Raw genomic sequence first — 17,983 nt, forward strand, 5'->3', positions numbered from 1 at the left:
AACAGGAAAAATAGAAATTATAATACTCACTCTTTCAAGACGCTGAATGAGGGTTGTTTTAAATTGTCGAACACCTCATCCACTAGAAGTGGGATCCAATCCATGAGCTTCCTCTAAGGCATAAAGGCGGCCTACATTCAAAACCAAAACATATGAATCACAATATTAGAAATGCAAATAAGAAAAGAATTCTGCTACAATAAAATTTAAATAAGAAATAGAAGTAGATTGAAAATGAGATTTAAAAACAAACAAAAGATAACATGAGAATACATGCTGCAACTATAAAGATGGATAGTCATGACTACAGAGTAAAAAACATATACATTTGTTCTTACCATATAGACAAACAAATTAAGGGAGCAAATGGTTACCCATAAACACTTCAAAATTCATAAGAGTCCAGGAAAAAACTTTACAATGAGACACATATGACTCTTTTGAATAAAATTCCGTTTAGGTAAGGTAATACCCTAGTCAAGAGTAATATCACTAATCCTAAAAGTTTAAATTAATATGTAAAGATCAGCAATTCTAAGATGTAACACACTCCTTCATGTGCAAGGCAATTACTAGTCCATGGGTTTACCAAGTGAATACGAATATTGGCATTCTTTTTGCCAAGTTTTGAAGCTTGATTAACACAAGTGAAGGTTTTCAAGAATTAACCACAAAATATAGGAGTCAAAATAGGCTCTAACACAAATAAGGAACCAGAAATTGGAAAAGGTAATAGTTAAAAATGTCATTTAAGTTCTAAAACCACAAATAATTAAAAAATAAAAATGTAGTTTCAAAGTGTTATGAAGCCAAACGACGTCGTTCTCATTTAGTTAAGTGAGTGAATCTTGGACATTGATTCAAGACAGATTGTGCGGCTCACAATCGCTGATAGTCAATAATATAAAAGGGGGCAAAACAGTAGAAGTTTTTATCAGGTTAGTCTGTTCCTGTTAGGGTTCTATCTTGAATGAAATGAGCAATTGATTAGGGCTTAGTTGCTGGGGTTATTCTTCATTGTAATCTGAGCAGGATTGTTAAAGGGTTGCATTTCCTTTTGAGGCTAGATTAGTTCTCTGAAATCTTGCAAGTTACAGGTACGAATTAGAGTGATTAGGTCTGGGTTGAGATATTGGTTTGGTTCAATCGATTGAGTGTTAATCGTTGTGTAATTGTTGGATAATCCTGGTGTAGTGAGTCTCCATATTTCGGAGCTCAACGTGGATGTAATCTATCCATTATTGGATAGGTGAACCACGGTAAATCTTGTCTTGTGTGTGTGTGTGATTCTTGATTCTTATTTGTGTTTGATTGATTTGTGGATTGATTAGCTTAGACTCAGGTTACAACAGTAGTATCAGAGCCAAAGTTCTAAGGTCTATCTAGGCTTAAGATCGATTAATTCGCGACAAATTAGAAAATTAGGGTTTGTCAGAATTTGGGGGTTTTTCGATTTAAAGTTTTCTAGATCACTAGGGCTTCGAATCTTGTTGAGTCTTGGGTCAATTCATGACAAATTGGAAATTTAGGGTTTGTCAGAATTTGGGGGTTTTTCGATTTAAAGGTTTCTTAATCACTAGGACTTCGAATCTTGCTGAGTTTTGGGTGAATTCATGAGTCTGGGTAAGAAACACAAGCAAGAGAGTAAATCTTGAAATTTGTCTAGGGTTACTGTTATAGTTATAGAGTTATGAGTGCTACTCGTATGGAGATCTCCCAATACGATGGGAAGATCGATTTCAACACATGAAAGAAGAAGAAGATGAAGACCCTCCTTTCCCAAATAAGGTATGGATTGCTCTGGAGAAGGACACCACCAAGTAGAGTAAGGAGAAACTGAAAAAGAAGTCTGAAGTTGATGAGGAGGCCCATAATCTGATCATAATGAACCTGTCCGATGCTATTCTGCGAAAGGTAGACGACATGAAAACATCGATCACACTTTAGGGTAAACTCGAATACGTATATTCTTTACAGTCTACACCGAATTTAGCTTTTCTTAAAGGTGCTTTGTTCTCTTATAAGATGGATATAACTAAGTCTGTAGAAGAAAATCTTGATGAATATCTAAAAATGACCTTAGTGTTGAAAGGTATTGATTAGGAGTTAGGAGACTCTAGCTTAGCAATGATACTGTTGAATTCTTTGCCTGATGAGTATTTAGTGGTGAAAAATGCTTTACAATACACTGGGACAGTTCCCAGTGTTGACCTGATAATAGCTGGCCTAAAGTCTAGAGAATTAGACTTGACAATCTAGAAAAGAAACTGGAATAATTTGTTTGTCAAAGGTAGAACAGAGTCAGTTCAATTAGGAAAAGACAACAGTAAGAACTTCCAACAAAACATGAGTTTTAGAACTAAGAAGAAGGGGAAGAGTAATAATAAGACTAAGGGAGAAACCAGAAAGTGTTTTCACTGTAATAAGCCTCGCCATCTTAAGAAAAATTGCTATGACTGGATAAAGAAAAAAACAACAACATAGTATAGAGAGTAATTTAGCCAGTACTAGTACTAATATTGAGATCTTAGAAGCTCTCACAGTCTCAAACCAAGCTAGTAGTAAGGATTGGGTCCTAGATTCAGGATGCACCTTTCATATGAGCCCAAACATATAATGGTTCCAAAACCTTAGGAAATGAGAATTCGAAACTGTGTTCATGGGAAACAATCACTCCTGTAAGGTTCAAGGCATAGGAAACATAACCATTAGGTTGAATAATGGTAAGATCATAATGCTAACCAGAGTAAGGTACATACCTGATCTTAAACGGAACCCGATTTCATTAGAAATGTTGGATGAAGCTGGATGTAGTTACATGGCACAAAATGGGTCCATGGTAGTTTATAAGAATAATGATATAATGTTTTAAGGGGTCAAACAAAATGGACTGTACATTATGTGTGGCCAACACTTTGCACCTGCTGTTAATTCTGCTTTATTATCTACTAATCTTTCTGCTACAGAGAAATGACACTTGAGACTTGGCCATATAGGCCAGAAAGGTATGGCTGTTTTAAGCCAGCAAGGCTATTTTAGTAAGGAATCCATATCTGATTTGAGTTTATGTGAAACTTGTGTATTGGGCAAACATCACAGAAGGAGTTTCCAAAATGGAACTCATGTAGCTGAAAAATGTTTGGATTATTTGCATGCGGATCTTTGGGGTCCTGAAAGGGTTAGGACACATGGAGGGAATTGCTATTTCCTTTCCATTATGGATGACTATAGCAGGAAGGTATGGGTGTACCTCTTTAAGTCCAAGGATGAAGCCTTAACCAAGTTTAAAGGCTGGAAAAACCAGATTGAAAACCAAGTTAATAGGAAGGTAAAAGCCCTTAGGATTGATAATAGATTAGAATTCTGCAATCTAGAGTTTGACTCTTATTGTGTAGGACAGGGAATTTTAAGGCATAGAACTGTTAGAGGGACCCCTTAGCAAAATGAGGTTGCTGAGAGAATGAATAGAACCCTACTAGAGAGGGTTAGATGTATGTTATTCACTGCTAGTCTACCAAAAACTTTTTGGGGGGAAGCACTAGGTACAACAACCTACCTGATTAATAGAACTCCCTCAAGCTCCATAGATTTTAAATACCCTGAGGAGAGGTGGTCTGGAAGGAGACCATCTCTTGATCACCTGAGAGTGTTTGGGTGTGCTGCATTTGCACACACTCGGGATGGGAAGCTAGAGCCTAGATCCCTTAAGTGTGTTTTTCTTGGGTATCAAGAAGGAACCAAATGTTATAGGCTTTGGGAGAGGGCTACCCTAGGGGTCAGAGTGATTGTTAGTCGAGATGTGATTTTCAATGAAGTTGTTTTCCCTTGCAAATCTGGTACTAACAATGCAGGTAGCTCACAAGAAGATTCTGAAAATTCTGGGCAAACTGGGGTAACTTAGTTTGAGGTGGAGCCTACAACTTACTCTGATCAACATATCTAAACAGATGAGACTGGCATAATTGAAGACCAGCTATAGCCAACCCAAGAGCAAGAGGATGAAAAAGACCCTCATGTGAATACTAAAAGGGATCAACATGGTGATTTGGCCCAATATCAATTATCCAGAGACAGAGTCAGGAGGGAAATTAGACCTTCCACAAGGTACAACTATGCTGACTTGATCTATACAGCATTCCTGGCTAGTTCAAAAATACACAGATCTGAACCTGATACTTATGTTGAGGCAATGAGATCAAGGGACAACAAAGAGTGGGTGGCTGCAATGAAAGAGGAAATGGAGTCACTGCACCTGAACAACACCTGGACACTTGTCCCAAAGCCCAAAGATCAGAAGCTGGTGGAATGCAGATGGCTCTACAAACTGAAAGAAGGAATAAATTAATCTGATCCACCAAGATTAAAAGCTAGGTTAGTGGCCAAGGGCTACACACAGAGGGCATGTATTGATTTCACTAAAATCTTCTCATCAGTAGTTAAATTTAAAACAATTAGACTCATGTTATCAATTGTTGCACAATATGATTTAGAGATACAATAATGGGATGTTAAAACTGCTTTTCTGCATGGTGAGTTGGATGTAGGATTTAAGGATAAAAAATTGCCTGATTATGTATGCTTACTGAATAAATCACTGTATGGACTTAAACAGTTCCCTAGGCAGTGGTATAAAAGGTTTGATGCATTTATAGTAGGAAGTGGATTCACTAGAAGCATGTATGATAACTGTTTCTATTTTGCTTTCATCAATAACATGCCAATATACCTACTGTTATATGTAGATGACATGCTACTGATTAGTAAGTCCATGTCTCAGATTAATGAACTAAAAGCCAAATTAAGTACTAAATTTGATATGAAGGACTTAGGTAGAGCAAAGAAAATCCTAGGAATGATGATTGATAAAGATAGAAGTGCAAATACCCTTAAACTTCATCAACTCCCATACCTACAGAAACTGGTTTCTAAATTTGGCATGGCTGACTCCAAAGTTGTAACAATGCCCCTGCAAACCATTTCATACTCATTAAGTCACAATCCCCAAAAACAGAATCTGATATGCTGAAAATGGAAAATGTCCCTTATTCGAATGCCATAGGTTCTATGATGTATGTCAGATAAGCACCAGACCGGATTTAGCTTATGCAATATCACTATTGAGTAGATTTATGTCAAATCCTGGAAATGAACATTGGAATGCTCTAAAGTGGTTGCTTAGATATATAAATTGCACTGTTCAGATTGGTTTGGTTTTTTGTAAAAGAAATGCATCACTTGATCTGGTTGGGTATGTAGATGCTGATTTTGCAGGTGACCGAGATTCCAGGAAGTCCACTATTGCATATTACTTCACATTGGGAGGTAACTGTGTTAGCTGGAAAGCATAGTTGCAACCACTGGCTGCATTGTTAACCACAGAAGCTGAGTACGTAGTAGTCTCAGATGCTTTCAAGGAAGCAACATGGTTATAGGGAATTCTAAAAGAAGCAGATTTGTTGAATGGCATAGCAACAGTCTATTCAGACAATCAAAGTGCCATCCACCTGAGTAAGAACCCAGTGTACCATGAAAGAACAAAACACGTGGATGTCAGGCATCACTTCGTCAAAGACCTGACTGCAAAGGGAAAAATTAATCTCCTGAAGGTACCAACTGAAGAAAATCTAGCAGACATAGGAACCAAAGTGGTGACCACAGCCAAGTTCAAGCACTGCTTGAACTTACTTCACATCAATTAGCCAATTTCCGAAGCTGAGAAGAAATATGGGAGAAACTTACTGCACTAAAGGAGGTCCAGCAAAAGAGGGAAAGCCAGAATGTTGGCTTCAAGGTGGAGACTGAAAGTGTTATGAAGCCAAACAATGTCGTTCTCATTTAGTTAAGTGAGTGAATCCTAGACATTGATTCAAGACAGATCGTGCGGTTCACAATCGTTGATAGTCAATAATATAAAAGGGGGCAAAACAGTAGAAGTTTTTATCGGGTTAGTCTGTTTCTATTAGGGTTCTATCTTGAATGAAATGAGCAATTGATTAGGGCTTAGTTGCTGGGGTTATTTTTCGTTGTAATCTGAGCAGGATTGTTAAACGGTTGTGTTTCCTTTTGAGGCTTTATTAGTTCTCTGAAATCTTGCAAGTTATAGGTACGAATTAGAGTGATTAGGTCTGGGTTGAGATATTGCTCTAGTTCAATCGATTAAGTGTGTAATCGTTGTGTAATTGTTGGATAATCCTAGTGCAATGAGTCTCCATATTTCGGAGCTCAACGTGGATGTAATCTATCCATTATTGGATAGGTGAACCACGGTAAATCTTGTCTTGTACGTGTGTGTGTGATTCTTGATTCTTATTTGTGTTTGATTGATTTGTGGATTGATTAGTTTAGACTCAGGTTACAACATAGTTATTATGAAGCTCTAGTTTTCTGTGGCCTTATGTTTAGGAAGCCAATGTTTATTAGTTTTAGATGTCATTACCTATTAAATTTGTGCTAATAAATATGCATTTATAGGCAGCAATTACAACGATTTTTATAAAAGATTATCTAAAATAAACCACATTTCAAAACGATTTAGCTTTCTTGCATTAGTACAGCTCGAGAATTCATCCTGTTGTAAGGTCATCCAAATAATGTTTCAAGGCAACTTACAAGACTTCTAACTTATTAAATTACATCACAGGACTGCCAAATGATTTTTGTACAAGAAACAATGAATCTATAGTGTTTTTGAACGGTTTAGCTTTCCCGTGTTAGGACAGCTGAGAGTTCATCATTTTCTAATGACATCCAAACAATATTTCAAGGCAACTTGTGAGATTTCTGACTTATTAAGTTACATCAAAGCGCTGCCAAATTAGTTTTGTACATGAAATATTGAATCTATAGTGTTTTATATGCAAAAAAACCAGCCAAATTATTCATGCTGGATGCACTGCAACAGATGCACAAAAGTTTTTTTCCTAAAAGAATAGTAAATTAACTCCAACTTAAGTTTAATACAATAACAGAGGAGAACTTTGAAGAACAAATCCAAAATGCATTTCCCTCTTTCAAGAATCTCGATAGTTAACACTAGGAATTGATGATGTAGGTGATAACCTGCTAGAAATGGGACAAAGATTCGGCAGAAAGTTCAAGTTTTTTTTTTTGGAGCCAAATTTGCTGTTTTGTTTTGTTAGGCTGCAGTAGTTGGTGCAGCAGGTTTTAAGGCAATCAAGTTAATCTTATTTGACATGTTTGTTGAGATTAAGACTTGATTTGGTATTTGCATTGGTTGAATTTCAAATGTATTATTTTTTATTGTAATGTAGTAGGTAAAACAGTGTATCACTTTTATAAAAGTTTCTGCTCAATGAATGAAATATAGAGTGCAAAACACTCAGTTGTTGCCATCTCATTCCCTTCCAAATTCTCTCATTTCACTTTGATTATCTCTTTTTCTGAACCAACAAATGGTATCAGAGCTCTACTGATCTTAAGGGCCTAAAAAATTCATCTCTTCTCATTCACGTTCTCAACTCCTGTTATGCAGAAACCAGTTTTAAGTTCCACACAACCTGACTCAATGGCATAACACACAACCTCCTTAACTCGTCCAACCTTCAATGGGGATCAATATCACATTTGGGTTGTCAAAATGAAAACATTCTTGAGAGGACAAGGATTATGGCAGTATGTTGAAAAGGATAAACAACCACCTGTGCTGGGGCTAAACCCCACCCTGAACCAAATCAGATTGCATGATGAAGAAGCGACCAAATCACCTAGAGCCTTGTCTCATATCCATGCAGCAGTGACGGAACAAGTGTTCACTAGAATCATGGCTTATGAGACAGCCAAGGAAGCATGGGATAAACTCAAAGAGGAGTTCGATGGCAGTGATACAACAAAGAGTATGCAGGTGTTGAACTTGAGGAGGGAGTTTGAAATGCTGAAAATGCAGAAGTCCGAAAAGGTAAAGGAATATGTGGATAGGTTGATGAATGTAGTAAACAAAATCAGATTAATGGGAGAGGAGATGACAGATAAAAGGATAGTGGAAAAGGTTCTTGTTAGCCTACCCGAAAGGTTTTAATCTAAGATATCCTCACTTGAGGATTCTAAGGATTTGACACAAATCACTCTTATTGATTTAGTGTATTCCCTGCAAGCTCAAGAACAAAGGAGATTGTTGAGGCAAGAGGACTCTAGTGAGGGTGCAATGGTGGTTGTATTCAAAGGCAAACTAGGCTAGGGTGGAAGCAAGAGGCCTGCAGGAGAAAAGAAAGGAAAAGAGAGGATGGCAAACCAGTGAAGCAAACCGACTTGAAGGAGAGAGTTCCTACCATGTGCTCATTGCAAGAAAAAGGGGCATGGTGAAAAAAGGTGTTGGTTTAGGCCAAATATACAACGCAGAGCATGCAAACAATATGAACACATTGAAAAGGTGTGCAAAAACAAACCAACTCAGTCAACGCAAACGCAGCAAGCATAGATTGTGGAGGACCAACAGCCGAACTGAGATCCAGAGCAACTGTTCATGGCTTCATGCTATGCAGTTCAAGCTCACAATGATGATTGGCTGATAGACAGTGGGTGCACCAATCACATGACAGCAAACTTGAAGGACTTTGTGAATTTGGACAAGTCTTACCATTCCAAGGTCAAGGTTGGAAATGGGGAATTTGTGGTTATGAACGGGAAAGGAGATATTGCTGTGCAAACAAAAACAGGTATCAAATTCATTCCCAATGTTTTGTATGTGCCTAATATAAGCCATAATCTATTGAGTGTTGGACAAATGATTGAGAAGAAGTATGCCTTGCACTTCCAGGATCAGTTTTGCACAATCTTGGATAGTGAAGGCAATGAGTTGATAAGAGTTAAGATGATGGGAAAAAGCTTCCCTATTAGGCTGAAAAAACCAGAGCCAGAAGCATATGTTGTTAATGTGGATGAGTCTGAGTTGTGGCATAAGAGATTAGGCCATTTCAATTACCATAGCCTTAGGGAAACTCAGACCAAAGAATTGGTCTGTGATTTGTCCGAAATTGCAGAAACCAAAACCATCTGTCCTACCTGTCAACTAGGGAAGATAAGTATATTACCTTTCCCTGTAAACAAAGCCTAGAGAGTTGGTGAGAGGCTGCAGCTATCCACACGGATGTGTGCGGACCTATGCAAACACTATCCCTAAATGGAAGCAAATATTTTATCCTTTTAATTGATGATTATTCCCGGATGTGTTGGGTTTATTTCTTGAAACTGAAGAGTGAGGCTGTAGTGGTGTTTGAGAGGTTAAAATTGTAGGTTGAAAAACAATCAGGTCTAAGTATTAAGGCTGTCAGAAGTGATAATGGGAGTGAGTATACCTCCACTGAATTTGAGAAAATCTGTAGGGAAGCTGGAATTGTTCATCAGTTCAGTTGCCCCTATACTCCACAGCAAAATGGAGTCAGTGAGAGGAAAAATAGGACTGTCATGGAGATGGCCAGGTGCTTGGTTGTAGAGAATAAACTGCCCAAATCCTTTTCGGCAGAAGCTGTGAATACAGGGGTCTATTTGCTTAATAGACTCCCTACTAAAGACTTAACCAATCAAACACCCTATGAAGCCTGGTATGGAATCAAGTCTTCTGTTAGAAACCTGAAAATCTTTGGGAGTGTGTGTTATGCTCTCATTCCAGCAACCAAAAGAAGTAAGCTGGATGAGAAGGCAATGACAGGAATTTTTATAGGGTACAGTGAGCAGTCCAAGGCCTATAGAATTTATGATCCAGCAACCAGGATAATACACATCACAAGGGATGTGAAGGTGGATAAAAAAGGGACATGAAATTGGATGAAAAATGAAGCTGAAGAAGATAAAAGAGAACAGATTGCAGACACAACATTAGGCAGATTTGATGATCCAGCAGAGGTAGATTTGGATGATGGTTTTCTAGTCACGGGTACAAGATCTCTGGCAGAGGTTTATGAGAGATGTAATGCAGCCATGTTTGAGCCTGCAAACTTCAAGAAGGCTACTAAGTCAGAGGTCTGGAGGAATGCAATAGAGGAGGAGATAAAAATGATTGAAAAGAATGACACATGGGAGTTAGTTGATAGACCAACAACCAGAAGAGTGATTCAAGTAAAATGGATCTATAAAAAGAAACCGAGGCCTGATGGATCAATGTACAAGCATAAGGCAAGGTTAGTGGTTAAGGGTTTTGCTCAACAATTTGGTGTGGATTTTTCGGATACCTTTGCACCCGTGGCTAGGCATGACACTATAAGACTTCTCCTTGCCTTAGCAGCCCAATTTGAGTGGAGAATCTACCAATTAGATGTCAAATTTGCATTCCTAAATGGTTGGCTCAATGAGGAAATTTATGTGGAGCAACCGGAGAGATATGAAGTGGAAGGGTAGGAGGATAAGGTGTACTTACTGAGAAAGGCCCTATATGGCCTGAAACAGGCTCCTAGAGCTTGGTACAGCAGAATTAATGAGTATTTGATTAGCTTGGGATATGCAAGGAGTGCTAACGAGCACACTTTATATGAAATGAGGCTGGAAAATGAATTCACCATAGTTTCATTGTATGTTGATGATTTGCTCATCATGGGGAGAAGCTCAACTCAACTTGATGATTTTAAAACAGTCATGCACAATGAATTTGAGATGATTGACCTTGGGGAAATGTCCTACTTTCTTGGGATGGAAATCCACCAAAGTCACCATGGCATATTTGTTAATTAAAGGAGGTATGCCAATGAAATTCTGCATAAATTCAATATGGATAGATGCAAATCAGTGGACACTCCACTGGTTGTGAATTTGAAACTGAGCAAGTATGATGGGGCTGACAAGGTTGATAAAAAGATGTATAGAAGCATCATTGGTTGTCTTCTATACTTGACTGCCACTAGACCAGATTTAATGTTTCCAACCAGTGTTCTCTCTAGGTTCATGACCAACCCGAGTGAAATCCATCTCAAGGCAGCTAAGAGGGTGCTGAGGTATGTTAAGGGAAGTGCTGAGCTTGGAATATGGTTCAAGAAGGCTAAAAACCTGCAGCTTGTTGGTTACTCAGATAGTGATTGGGCTAGATGCATTGATGATATGAGGAGTACATTAGGTTATGTTTTCTTCTTGAATTTAGGGGCCATATGCTGGCATTCCAAGAAGCAAGACACCACAGCTCAGTCCACGGCAGAAGTAGAATACATTTCTGCTGCTGCCGCAGTTAACCAGGCTATATGACTGAGAAAGATTATGCAAGATTTGAGGGACATTCAGGAAGAACCTACTGTGATTTATTGTGACAATCAGTCAGCAGTTGCAATGGCAAAGAGTCCAATCTTACGCGGTAGAACAAAGCACATCAAAATCAAGTTCCATGCTGTGAGAGAAGTTGAGAGTAATGCTGAAGTGAGATTAGACCATTGCAGGGGTGAAGATCAACTTACAGATATTATGACCAAGGGTCTACCTAAAACCAAGTTTGAGAGTTTGAGACTTAGACTTGGTGTTTCCAGTAAGCTTATCAAGGAGGAGTGATGATGTAGGTGATAACCTGCTGGACAGGGGACAAAGATTCGGCAGAAAGTTCAAGTTGTATTTTTTGGAGCCAAATTTACAGTTTTGTTTTGTTAGGCTGCAGTAGTTGGTGCAGCAGGTTTTAAGGCAATCAAGTTAATCTTATTTGACATGTTTGTTGAGATTAAGACTTGATTTGGTATTTGCATTGGTTGAATTTCAAATGTGTTATTTTTTATTGTAATGCAGTAGGTAAAACAGTGTATCACTTGTATAAAAGTTTCTGCTCAATGAATGAAATAGAGTGAAAAACACTCAGTTGTTGCCATCTCATTCCCTTCCAAATTCTCTCATTTCACTCTGATTATCTCTTCATCAGAACCAACAGGAATTGATTAATCTCCCGCTCCAACAATGTAGTGTGCTCACGGAAAGAACAACCATAACGACAGTCAAGAAACACAAATATCCACTCACTTGCACTACCAGCCCCCTACCACATGCACAAGCAAACATATCAACACATCTTAAATACTTGTACCTACTTGCTAAAGCCTCTCACGTTTGCTTCGTTAACAATCAATGGCAAATCCAATGAATGATGAGTGGGGACCACAGCCCCCACTATATTTATTTAAATTTTGCCTCTATAGAACTTTAAGATTTTGGGAACAGAATGACCCCCACGGTAAGTTTGGATTTTGCTTTTATAAAATCCCCTTTTTAATCCTAATATATATTACATATTTTTGTGATTTTTATTTTTATGCAAAGGGATCTATTAGTTTTTAAAAGTTTTATTAGGAGTGAAAATGAAAGGAATAAGAGTTGTTAGGTTTGTATGTAACTGAGCGGAGAAATCTGGGCATTTTTACAACAGAAAGCTGATGTGGCAGGGTCATGGTGAGAATAAGAGAACTTTGCGGTAGTTTCATAATTCAAAGAATCTGTTTTATATATAAATTGGGTTGTTCGCCCAAAATGAAGAAGAAAAGAGAAAAACCCATAAAGAAGAAAGGAAGAAGAAGCAAAGGAAAAGGAAAAAGAGAAGAAAGGTAATAATGGGTTTGGCCTATTTTATCCATCTGATTTTTCTGCACGTGAGTTGATGATCCTTGAGAACCAGGCTAAGACTTTTGTTATTGACATGCGTTCTTGAGATGAATTTACTGAGTTACAAGGAATTGGTGATTTGGCTAAGAATTTAGTTCGAGGGTTTTTTCTGTAATAAATCTTCTAAAAAGTCGGTTATGCAACCGAATTGGAGATCAATTGATGAATGATTGCTTGGTCACCTAGATTGAGAAAGATGTATTTGATACAATTGACAATGAGATGATTATTCAATGTTTTTAGAATATGAAAACTCGTCAAGGACAATTGTAGAAAAATTGTTTTATTTTTACAAAAATTGTGTTTTTTGAAGATATTTATTTGTATTTTGCAACTTTTTCTTGAAGCTCATCATAATTAAAAAAAAAAAAAAGTATGGTTATGATTGGTTTTAATTTTTTTTTTTTTTCTTTTTTGCCCCCATCGAGTGGAATTCCTGGATCCTTCACTGTTAACAATGTTACCATATTTACTTGTATCAGCATTCTCATCTGTCCATATTTAGGTTGAGTTCAATCTTTGTTACATTTTAACAAACCTAATAGCTTAAACTTTTTTGAGCTTAAACAACACTATTAATACATAAACATGCTCAAGATATTTTTAATTTGCATAAACAAAAAATAAAGCTTAATATTACTTCTAGTAACAAACTATGCGATTTGATTAATCCCTAAAGCTAACAACAAGAACTTACATAGATAAGCAACCCTTGGGTTACTAGATTCAACTTCATTAGGCATATGGAGGATTGCCGAAATATCAACCAGCGAAGATGACACCACCTCACTATCAAACATTGTCTCTCCAAGATTCCCTCCCGTCTGCATCCGCATGATTCGCCTCAGCGCTCTTAACGCCATCACTTCTCTCCTTCTACCAAAACCTCAGTGTCCAAACACACTCACTTTCCTAGCAAATTTCAAACAAACATGGTTAAACAAAAATCAAAATTACAAATATTAAAAAAAAAAATACAACTTAAAACTTAAAAAAAAGAAAAAAAAAAGAAAAAAAAAGAATGTAAGTAAGTACAGTTGATGAAGAGGAATAGCTTTTCAGGTTACTAAATCCGACATCTGCAAGCAGCAAAAACAAAAAAAGAAACAGAAAGTGAGAAATAAAAAAATAAAGGCTGGAGAAATCTGAGAAGAGAAAGAGAGAGTCTGTTACAGGAAGCGCTAAGGAGTGTTGAGAGATGAAGCTACTTAAAAAGAAAGCAATGGAGGAGAGAGTAAAGAAGAAGATGGAGCTATGCAGGGGTGGACCCAAGAATGAAACTTAGGGGGGTCAAAGATAAGTAACAATTAACATAAATATAAATAACAATAAACACAAATATTTGTATTCATAAAATTTTTATTAACTAATACATTTATAATTATCCTCGACGAGATTTCATCTTTTGAAAATATTGTATAATGACTTCATTATCAGTACTATCAAATACATCATTCTCTATATATACAACTAAACTAACATTCAACCATTGATCACTCATTCTATTTCGCAAATGATTCTTCACAGATAAAATCAAAGTTAATTTTATCAATAGATAAACTAATGGAAATACTCTATCCTTCTTAGTTTCAACTATCACTCTTGCAAGATCTCCAATCCTATTCAATTCCATAAATTTGACATTAGAGCGTACATCCAAAATGTAAATATCAAATTAAGAATCAAGTGCCATGAGTTCTAAGTCAGAAAAATCTTCTGGATAAAGTTCAACAAGGCGCATCACTTTTTTGCTTATCAAAAGTAACAAAATTTTTATTTAGACATAAGCATGTCAAGCAAATAAGTAATCTAGTGTTTACCTCATTGAAACGATTATTCGACTTTGAAGCTACATATCTAGGACACTATATAATACTTCAATATGGTAATGATACACGTTTGTGGTACCTTTAGTCTTCCGTTGTAATCGCCCTTGAATAAAAAATTTCTCATCCATATTTGGAATATCAATGTCATGTTTGGCACAAAAAGAATAAACTTTGCTAAGTAAATTCTCTCATCCACTATCCCTCATCAATTGTAAAGATTGCTTACACGCTTCAACCAAATTCATAGCATTTACAATATCTTGATCTTTTCTGTGTAGTGCTTGATAAAGTTTATTTGTAAAGCTAAGTAAATCTTTCATCATAAATAAACTAAACACAAAATTAAATGATTGCATCAATTTCAATATATTTCTTGCCAGAAATCTTTGCTTAGAGTTTGTCCCATCTTTTGCCACAATTTCAAGAACATCGATATATTATTTCTTGATAAAAAAAAAAAAATGCAACAAATAAATTATATGCTCAATATAAAATAAACTAACATTTATAATAATTTTAAACATGAAAATTAAATAAATGAACTTAAATTGCAGTAAGAAATTAAACAAGAGCTCAAAATCAATAGTATTTCACAAAAATGCTTGATGTACAAAGCATTAAACCTGTCGGTAAACTATATGTAAATTAAGCTAATTAGCCCCTTAATTTCAATTGTATATCATTGTTTAATCTCATATTCATGATCTGAAGTTAAATATATTTTGAATGGCATAAATTCATTCTAATGTTATAAATCACAGTCATAATAAGCACAAGAGCAGAAAAAGAAAGAAAAAAATCAAACCCATGAAACCCATTACTGAAACCTATGAAAAAGAAAAATGAAACTGTTCTTGTCTTAGTGACAACCCATATGACGTGTAGAGGAGAAAGATAATGCTGGCCAAGCTATGGATTTAATGCATTGCTTTATTATGAGTCCTTCAAATTTCATACAAACTATAAAGACTTGTCACAGTTCAAAGATCAGTCATTGGAGTCTCAGGGATGGACTATGGCATGAAGAAGAGGCATTGTGGAAGAGAGAAGTCATGTGGCTCAGGACAAGATTCGACCTAGCCTTGTGTTGGCAAAGCCCCGCGACTAAGGCCAAGATACGACCTTGCGTCTACTAAAATTTAACAACTAAAATTCATATACAAACTCTTTTAACAAACCCACACAACACAAAATCCAACATCCAACAAACGGAAAACACCCTTTCAAGAATCACAAACCCATAGACCGTAAGATCCAAAATAAAAAATATTTTCGGGAAAAGAAAGAGGGTTGCGATGTCGAGGCCAGTGTCACCGCCGAGCTGGGTCTCTGTGATGCTACCTCCAATGCGATTTGGTTGGCTATGAAGCTACGTCCAGTTGCAAGTTGGGTTGGTGACGTCGCAACTGGACCAACTTGTGGTTGAAGGTTGCTACGCTGCCAATCCAGCTGGTGGTTGCAGGTTAGGCCGGCGTCACAGCCTCCAGCGTAGAAGGAAGAGATGATGGTGAAAAAATGATAAGAAAAAAAGAAAAAGAAAAAAATAGAAGGAAAAGAAACGAAAAAGGGAAAAGTTACATTAACCATGTTTCAATTTTTAAATTTTGACTTTTGCAGCTTTCATGTAAATTGACCATTTGGCCCTTATTCAGAACGGTTTTCCTTAATGGAACGTAACGGTGGGTGGGAAAGTGTCTAGCCAAACACAAGCGAGCTATGACACCATGGGAAGACCGTCGAAGAGTGTCGTGTCCGGGGCATGACAATTCTTCATCAAATCAAAACAGCCAAAAGCCAAATACGCAAGGGAAGAGAAGTGCGGGGTATACAATTTTTGTCCAACCATTATTGGTGCTGAGCATGGGACTTTGACGATGAGACAACACCTAGAGAAGAAGCACCCCAATATATGCAATCCAGCTCAACTTCAACTAGCCCGCTAAGCAAATTCAAACTCAACTTAATTTTAATCTACAATCCTCAACTCTCTCAACCTGGTAATACAATGCACTCCATGCACGAGAGGAAATAGCAAGATACATTGTTGCTATAGACTCTCCCATTTCTTTATCTGAAAATCCTTTTTTTGTTGATATGATTAAAACTGCTTTTTGTCCACAATATAATCCTATTAATAAAGATGCAAGTAGAAGGGACATACTAAAAATTTATACTAAAATAAAAGATCAACTTAAAAAAGAATTTGAAAATTTTATGAATATATCTATTGCACTTACTTTAGACATATGGGCTACTAGATCAAAAACAGATTTTTTGATTGTCACAATACATTACCGAGATCATAGTTGGCGTTTATAACAAAAACTGATAGGTTTTAAACCATTGTATGCGAAACATAGTGCTGACACTATTTATTTTACAATTATTGAAGTATTGCAAGATTATTTATTAACTTAGAGAGTTGTGGTGCTAACGTTTGATAATGTAGCTGCTAACACTGCAGCAATTTCTTTTATTTGAAAAGAGATTGGATCCGCTTGGTGAAGGCAAATTTTTTCACCAGAGATGTGTTTGCCACATCATCAATTTGATTGTTAAAGCAGGTTTAAAAGTTATACATGTGAGGATTGAAAGGTACGCATGGCTATTAGATTCATTGCTGGTAACAATACAAGATGGAATGAGTACATAAAATATTGTCACCAAGAGGAGCCGCTGGTTCGACCAAAGAAGTTATGTACGAATGATAATTCGTGGATTATACTGTTGTTCTTATTTATTTGGTAGGATTTTCGGATACTTCCCTTTGAATTTAGGCCTGAATTGCCACTTAATTCGTTCCTTTCATCTTTCATGTCTAAAACGCATTTTTGGATCGAAATGAAGCAAAAACGAGGTCAATCGATTCAAACTCAAGAGTTTTCAGAGTCAGAGATGTTCGGAGGTTGATTAGAAGCACCCTTGAAACTCAGATGAACGAGAAGGAAAAAGAAAATCGAAGATTCAAGTGTTGGAGCATGATGAAGATAGAATTTCGCCCCAGCGAAAACCATTTTCACCGTAGCATGAAACTCACAGGTTCAATGTGGCTTTTTGCGTTTCGTCGCGATGCCACGATGAAAATCAAGTTCGCCACGATGAATTCTTGAATTATTTGTTTTGTAAAAACAGTGAGTTTTCCAGTTTTAGTCTTGAGTCCTAGGGTTTTGGCTGACTATTTAAGAGAGACTTAGCTCATTTTGCAAGGGAGTCGACATTTTTAGAAAGGAAAAAGGGAGATTTGAGATTTGAAGAATTTGGGTCTTCAATTTAGGGAAGATTTCGTTCCTCGTTCATTTTCAGCATGTTGAACTCTTTATTTATAGTTTATGTTATATTTTTCTTTATTTTGAGTATGAACTAACCCACTTTTGGGTTAGGGTTTTGATGTAACTCGGATTACAATGGTTTAGTTTATAAATTGATATTGTTTTTGAGTTCTATTGCTTGGATTATGAGTTTATTCTTGTTCTTAATGCAATTGGATGTTGGGTTTTAGATTCAATTGAATGTTGAGCATGATGAGACTGAGAAGTGATTCACGTGTTAGCCTCTTAGAGTAAACACCGTAGATTAAGTGA

General features: G+C 36.7%; 1 pseudogene; it reads right to left on the reverse strand.

Moving 5' to 3' along the window:
* LOC116131368 overlaps window positions 1-13,436 on the reverse strand; it is a 61,219-nt pseudogene extending 47,783 nt beyond the window's left edge.
* Between the last annotated feature and the right edge of the window lie 4,547 nt (window positions 13,437-17,983).

The sequence above is a fragment of the Pistacia vera genome, unplaced genomic scaffold (genome assembly GCF_008641045.1).
Source record: "Pistacia vera cultivar Batoury unplaced genomic scaffold, PisVer_v2 Contig233, whole genome shotgun sequence".
NCBI lineage: Eukaryota > Viridiplantae > Streptophyta > Magnoliopsida > Sapindales > Anacardiaceae > Pistacia > Pistacia vera.